We start from the raw sequence: 8,058 nt of genomic DNA, 5'->3' as shown, positions 1-8,058 counted from the left end.
GTATGACCGATCAAGCGTACCAACTTAAAAACAATGATAGTTTGTGTAATGTCACCGATAGAACACCTTTTGGCGAAGATATATGTTATCTGTGGTTAAATTATTTTCTCTAATCTATGTCATGCTTACCGCTAATCCGCTCTGTTCGCGAAAGAATGGCAGATCCGTTTTTGTTTTCTATAAGCTCGTCATTAATTACGCGATCTACAATTAGAATTATTTAAATATTTGCTTTATTTTAATCGGCTTAAACAAACGACAGGCAATTCGGCGCCGACGCCGGTCATGAGCCGTCCATACTCGCCATTTTGTCATTTTGCAAACTAAGAAAATGCAAACAAAACATTATTTGCCCTAAACACGCGTTACTTTTAAATAATTTTGTCGACAAAGTGAGCCTGTTTTATCAAATTGAACTCCGAACTGCAATTGCAATGTAATTTTCCGATAACGAAAGTGAGGTTATGAAATTGACATGACATTTAGTGAATGCAATGCAATGGACATGTGTTTCGTTGTGGTTCTCATCAAGATAATAGAAGAATCTAGTGCTCATACTCATGATCTAATGAGCAAACAGCCCATGCAAAGGATGTCTTATCGGGCCATACTTCCACTGATAAAACGAATGAATTGCCTACTTCAAAAGCAGCTTAGCAAAAAGGTAAGTCCTTGTTTTTACTCTTCAATGTGTCATGTCATCAAACGAGTCATTGTTTTTGAAATCCAGCAGAACATACTTGCGAACTACAATGATTAGACCGAATATATATATGGTGAAATGTTGCTTATTTCGTTGTTCTGTCGTCAGATAAGTTAATGATAATAAATTTCCCCACGTTACTCGTACTTTCTGACTTTCACATTGCCTAAGAGGATCTTAAATATTCTAAATGTACGTGAAATAGTCCTAACTGTCAAAATATATTTGCTACTTTCAAAGAGGTTTATATGGTTGTTTGATTTTTCAGTCAACATCTAATTGGAATTTACAATGCCCGATATTTCTACACATCTGCCACAAATTTTATGGAAAACAATATTTATAGAAACTGAACATACCTTGGTTAAACGGTAAGCATTAAAAATATGTTCGACTAATTTATTTGATCTAGGCTACCTAACTGTTCTTGGAAATTGTAACGTTGTTTCCGTACCAACATATAAACTTCTCAATTATTTTTCTGAAGCGCTGGCTTATGGGCTATGGAAAATAATATTTGTAGGACCTCAAATGAATGTCATGGCATTTAAAAATAGGCATTGAATCTTGTCCAAACTTTAATTTTGTATTTTTCAAAGATAAAACTTGACGTCTGATACTTAAATAAAATTATGTAGACTAAAAATCCAGACTTAGCATAGATTTTATTTCTGCTACATTGAGTTTAAACAATGTATGCATTAATTTTCAGTATATGAAATGGGTAACCATCCTCGAAGAACATCAACCAGCTGTCGGCAATGTGCAGGTGGACTGAGGAATTTTCCGGTGTGTCCTTTATGGACTGTACTCCGTCTTAGCACTATCCTCAAGTAAGTACAAAAAATCATAGCCACTAAACAGCTACTTTTTAAACTTAATTAACTCTACTTAGTGAGTAAAACGACTCGGCAGGAAATTTTACATAGAAACATGGATATGGTTGTTCTTCTTTTTTTTTTCTTAACCATGAATGGCCTAGATAAATATAAACAATCTTAATGATACATATTTACAAATAAGATTCCTTAAACATACATACACCCTTTTTTTAACTAATCTTTCAATATGTACAATTTCAGGTTTTACCCGAAAGGCCATGCTTCAGGTTGGACCGTCTTCCATATATCTACTGACTTCATATAAATGAAAGGTACTTATGTTTTATTATAATAACACGTTCTAATTATTAAATTTAAAAGTGAACAGCTCATGGCATCATTATCTAGAAAATTGAAGTGAAGCGTAAAGCAAAACGGCGAGGCATGAGCGACCGGATAAAAATCAAACTTAACTGACTCATCATCATTTTATTGGCTAAGCAAACTTATTACTAATTTATGTCCTAGCTCATGTAGATATGAACTGCAAGGCAGGGGTTCTCAAACTTTTTTTTATTTTTAATTTCCTTTTTGTAAATTTTGCTGTATGCATTGTTTTTTCTGACACAATATTTCTGATGGGCGTGTCTTAGTTCCAAAAATTAAGCGACGCGCCCCCGTGAATAGATAAATGAAATAATATTGTTCCTATTTGGCAGAACCCCACTCTAAAACTAAACCCTTTTCTTACGCTATCTACATGAACATTTCTAATCTCTGACGTTTCCTTTCAGTGTACTAAAGGCTCACTGATCTACACTACCAGCTCATGCTCAACGTTACTGAACAACAAAGTAATCCGACAATCAGACTGGACCCGGTCATGTTAGGTAAGTTTACATACTTAATGCGTACCACATACTACATACTTTTTCTGAACCTCAGTGAAATATGGTTTTATAATGATAATAGTGCTTATTATCTATGCCTACTTAACAGGAATATTACAAATTTCAATCAATTTTCATGAAATTCATTAAGCAATTGTGACAATGATCAAGCAGTGGTGGAGTTAAGGTATGGCGAGGTACGACCTCCCAGATGCTGGTAATGCTAATATTTCGTAGGATATGTTTGACATGGTTGTAATGAAGTACAGTATGTTGGCATACTCCTGACTTGTGTAATATTGTATAAAAGCTGTGTACACAATCTACCGAACATAATGATTGTATGGTTTTACACTTACTATTTTAGACTAGCCTACAGCTTATCATGTGAGGTATCGAACTCATGTCATATGGAGCTATTGAAAATCTTGTTTATACATACATACTTATTTGTATTACTACAGTAAAAATATATACGTATAGAAAGTTGAAATTCGTACAGTGGATTTAATTTATTGAAATAATTGGCAGATATAGGCTATGGTGACCTCTCACCATCAAGAGGGACGTATGCTTGTTTACTACGGATGTAATATGAAAATATATGATGACTTATAAGCTAATGAACTTAAATTAGTCCTAATATTATTAATACCTATATCTTAACAGACAGAAACCTGTTCTTCTCATGGCTGCACTACAGTGACAATATTTGGTACAAACCGTACAAACAATATGCCAAATTATTGTATGATGTATGAAATCCTGTCAGCCAAATTTTAGATTATAGAGTTACAACTGAAATGCAAACAAACCATCCATCGAAGGATGTACTGTCATAGTATAACATGCGTGTAGCTATTCAGTATTCATAGAAAAATGGCGGGACGCCCCATATAATATTGTACTTCAGCGCGACAATGAATAATCGCGCCCCCATAGCCATTAGACTAGAGCCTATCTTCTTGTATTACTAGGTCTTAAATCTAGGGCTTAGGTATCCTAGATTATTTTAGGAAAATAACCTTACATCTAGACTGTAGTTATCCTGCCTATGAATGAAATTCTGTATAACAAGCCTGCTAGGAATATGTATATCATCAGAGTGTTCATAGACTATATAAGACAGCATCGAAGCTATCCGATCTCCGGTGTGAAGTGCAAACGTGATGTTAGCTTTCAAAATAACCCTGAAGATGGCAGAACCTGCTAAGAAAATGTACTGGGCATATAGAGAACTATTTGTTTTAACATGAAATTCTATTACTATTGTACATTGTGTACACACTTATGTTTCCAATTCCGGTCACGAGGTGGCAAACTCTTCTAAAGTGCTACAGCTCCGCGCTTCCTATTATTTTAGATACATGGGTATTTTCTATATAAGTACCTAGTATTTCCAGTACTTGCCCTGCCTATACAACAGCCATAAAACATACATTAAGACACAGAATAAATAATAGTACTACGCACAGGCGCAAGGGAACGTCAAGATGCGCCAATGCCAACAATTGCTACGTAGCAATGCAACCCGAATCGCCTATTGAGGACGATGTTTAACCACTACGACTATGAACTAATTTCCTAGAAATATTTTTTTGTCTTAGTTTACTACGCTACTTTACTTTTATTACTATGTTTTTTTTTTTTAGATACCAGTGGAAGGAGATGAACATACAATTGACTCCGCATCGATGCATGACTTCGCCCGGAACGCGGCAAGAACCAACAATGGAAGAAAAACTACAGACGTGTTTATTAACAATAAAGTTATTTTTGTTTTTATGAAATAGCGATTGAATAAAAATATTAGGTATATGAGTTTTATTTAGAGATGAAATAAGTCAGGAAATACAGCACACCCACTCGTTTTCACAACAACAAATGTAGCCTGGTAAGGCTAATTCCTATTATTTATTTATAAACCTTGGTATCCAAGATGTGTTCTACAGAGCACATCTTAGATCCCTTGGGCACGGAACCAAATGTAACTAAACTCCCGCTCTCCTTACTTATTTACTTACTTACTTACTTGACTAAACATACTTATAACTAACCCTCCTTTAAATATACCCCGTAAAATTGGCCTTGTGATCGTCTAGCGTGAATAAGTAGAACCCTTCGACGTGAACCGCGATAACCTAGATCCTTTAATGGGTATCAGCTGTATTTTTGACTAATTTTTAAAATTTTATTTATTTATATTTTAAAGAAGAATAAAGGCTATTGTAGCATAATAATATAGTGTTATAGAAGAGTATTTTATCAGATTTAGGCCTAGAAAGTTATATGTGAGAAAATTAATGACGTAATGAAGAAATTTTAAAATAAAAGTTAGTGAGTGAAACATACATGAAATAAATATTAAAAATTATTTTGGAAAACAACCGCTACGCTCTATTAGTGATCCTGGCTTGGGTACGAACTTGCGTTGCGGAATAGGATCCTTAATCTCAATCAAACTGCTTTATTGAGAGTCCTATGCCAAGCCAGAAGGGCTATCTATCTACTAACTAACCCCCCTTTTATTTTGTTTCTTTTCCCCTAGCTAAACCCCCTTTTCCCCAATACTGCTAATAGACCATAACTTCTCGATCCTTCTAATGTATCATCAAGGCTCCGAGTAGTTGCTACCACTGAGAACGAAGTAAATAAGTCTAGTAACTCCTTGAAGCTTTTGACTTGTCATCAGTGGACGGCGCTCGCATGCCACTGGGCCCTATAACAAACCTATGCTTTTTATTCCAAAGAATAGTTTGTTTCCCTAACCAACTTGATAGAATTTACCTTGAAAAACTAGTTAGCAACACTCACTGGCTCGATGCTACACGAAGAATCAGAAATTGCTACCACAATTATTAATTTCACTCAAATAAATTAAGTAATAAGAGGTTTTATAAATTACCAGTTTTACCACATATATTAAGATAATAAACACCACATTTAAAGTCCATTTAAACCATATAAATAGTAGTAGTTAAATTATTTCTCCACAATACACGTTGACCAATTATATTCCAAGACCAATCATAAAAGAACTCTACTTTCATAGAAATAGTGTGTGACTTTACCCTAGTCCTATCGTTTTCCCTACTCTAGCATATCTGAAACACAGACCATCACTTACCATAGATCTAATGTTCAGAATATGCACAAGTGTATCCCTACCATAAGCTGTACAGTTCAGCCAGCGAAGCTGAGATAGGCAACCTATAGGCTTGAGTTCTGATCCCCCCCTCTGCTTTTGCCCGCGGGCTAGGGTAGCAGAGAGTAGATCGCCCTATCCGTGTATATATCCAGTATTCTAGGACACACCAGTACCAGCCACATGGGAAACCCAGCTGCGATCAACTTTACTTAGATGTGGATCGATCACAACCGAAATCCCCAGCGACCAACGCCAGCATGGACCAGAGCACCGAGTAAATAAATATAAATATATATAGGACCCCAGCCTCAAATACTGCCGACTTTAGTGAGCAAGGATTACTCCTAATGCCTTTCGTCAATCGTGAAAGTCCTCACTTCCATCTAACAGTTGGACTCTTTGAGACCGGTGAGAAAATACGCTTTTGTAAGTATAGAAAAGCGTCCAAGCCCTCCACTTGGAACAAAAAGACCCCTAAACGCCTTATGTTTAACAGCCGCAAGGTATAAAGCGCTTAGCCGGACAACAGTCTGTCACAAACAATGATCTGGCTTATAACTTTCACAAAATAACCCCATAGAAAATTACTAAATTCAATTTTACTGACCAACTAAACAAACGAATGAAGTTTCCTTTACGTGCTGTAATCTAAGCTTAGTTTTGCAAGAATTCCTTACTACAAAACCAAACACAGACTTATCTCCAAGCACCAGCCATACATCGACCCAGTCTTTGTATTGCTTAACGGCACTCATGAAACAAAGCACAGAAAACTTCACTATACACTTAATTTAAATGTAACACTACACTATAAATAGAACACTAAAATAACCCCACAACTGACGGTAAAGCAATTCCACCATAGGTCTAAGTTCAACTGTACGACGATATTGTCCTCGCACAATCAAACAGAGACACAATTTCAAAGTTTACAATCACTTGGAATAATTTCCTAGTAAAAACAAACAGAGAAACAATAGCAGAACAACTTCACTCACCAGTATAACACACGAAAGCCAGAGACACTGTTAGTCTTGTAGATATTTTAAGAATGACGCGCGTCGGCTCGCTCCGACCCTTTTATAGATTCTATCTCCGACTTCCGACTTCTGACTTCTGACTTCTGACTTCCGACTTCCGACTTCTGACTTCTGACTTCTGACTTCTGACTTCCGACTTCCGACTTCTGACTTCTGACTTCTGACTTCCGACTTCCGACTTCTGACTTCTGACTTCTGACTTCCGACTTCCGACTTCTGACTTCTGACTTCTGACTTCCGACAAGATGGCTACTCAATCGTGTGCTTTGTTTACTAAGTCTTATGCCCTATGCATTAGAGTTCACGATTAACACACGGATGTTTGCTTATCAACACGTGCCGAGTACACGTGTTTTAGAGAGAGACAGAGCTATTGATATTGATACCTATGTAGTCCAATAGTGGAGCGATTCGCAAATATTTTTACGTAAATATTATTTTGTGGAACATTCTTATTTATTTTGTAAGTAATTTCGCAATGAAATATTTTATCTGTTACTAAATGTTACATTGAATGATATATTCAGGAAGTATAATAATCAATATTAGTCATTATTACCTCTCTGACTCGTAATTGGAACCAAGACATAATATCGGAACGCTATGCAGTTGACAACTGTCAGTGTCAGTATTTCGTCCATGTGAACGTAGTTTATTGATAAATACGTTTTTCCAACCTGTTTTACATTTAATAATAGTGAATTTTATGAGTGAAGACGTGACTATACATGTGATAAAACATCACAGATATTATTTGTTAAAATATCCAATGAAATCCCGAAGGAAATATGCACCAAAAAGTTGGTCAAGGAAAAGTTGATTCGCCGTAAGTTTTATATGTAATAACGAGTCCATTTCCTCATCATAGACGCTTGTTCTGTTACAAAGTGCGTACTATACTTTGTCAAACAAGTGTGTCAGTAAACAAGAACAAAGAAAACTATATGCATCCTTTTCTTTAGGGTGCTATAAAAATACAACTGTATTTGTATATCGGCAGCAATATTGTGGGCATGGCAATCACATTGAATTTTAAGCGTAGCGAGGGATTTCGATAATAGTAGGTATTGAAATGTTAACGCCCAAGATGTAAATTATTAATTATGTGACAGACATTTAAAGGTATGCAAACTCGTTGCGTTAATATTCTGTACTGACAACAAAGTTCTCGAACAGAAAATTGTCAGTTTGCTCCCTCGTAGAAAAAAAAACAAAGTCCCTTTTTGTGTGGGTGAGGTAAAAAACTAATTTCCGCCTTATACAAATCATTATTATTATCATAATACAAATCATTTATTCTTGATAAATATAAACAATACAAACACATATTTAATAGTTGTGTTTGTATGTCATTGAAATGAAAACATTGGCACAAAAAAGATAGGAATTTCAATTGCAGTTTAATGGATTTAACATGTTCAAGCTATTTTGTCAATGTGAATGAGGAGACACACTG

General features: G+C 35.6%; 1 long non-coding RNA gene across 2 annotated transcripts; it reads left to right on the top strand.

Moving 5' to 3' along the window:
* Window positions 1-4,235, top strand: LOC125230241. 2 transcript variants are annotated; one of them, XR_007177505.1, is made up of 6 exons: window positions 1-664; window positions 972-1,074; window positions 1,416-1,536; window positions 1,786-1,856; window positions 2,319-2,414; window positions 4,067-4,235. It is a non-coding gene; the product is annotated as an uncharacterized LOC125230241 (long non-coding RNA). The 2 variants fall into 2 exon arrangements; XR_007177504.1 differs by lacking the exon at window positions 1-664 and having other exon boundaries at window positions 809-1,074.
* Window positions 4,236-8,058: the final 3,823 nt, after the last annotated feature.

Source organism: Leguminivora glycinivorella, chromosome 10 (genome assembly GCF_023078275.1).
Source record: "Leguminivora glycinivorella isolate SPB_JAAS2020 chromosome 10, LegGlyc_1.1, whole genome shotgun sequence".
In the NCBI taxonomy this organism is placed as follows: domain Eukaryota; kingdom Metazoa; phylum Arthropoda; class Insecta; order Lepidoptera; family Tortricidae; genus Leguminivora; species Leguminivora glycinivorella.
Note: the sequence above shows the minus strand (reverse complement) of the source record. Positions and strands in the feature narration are given on the sequence as shown.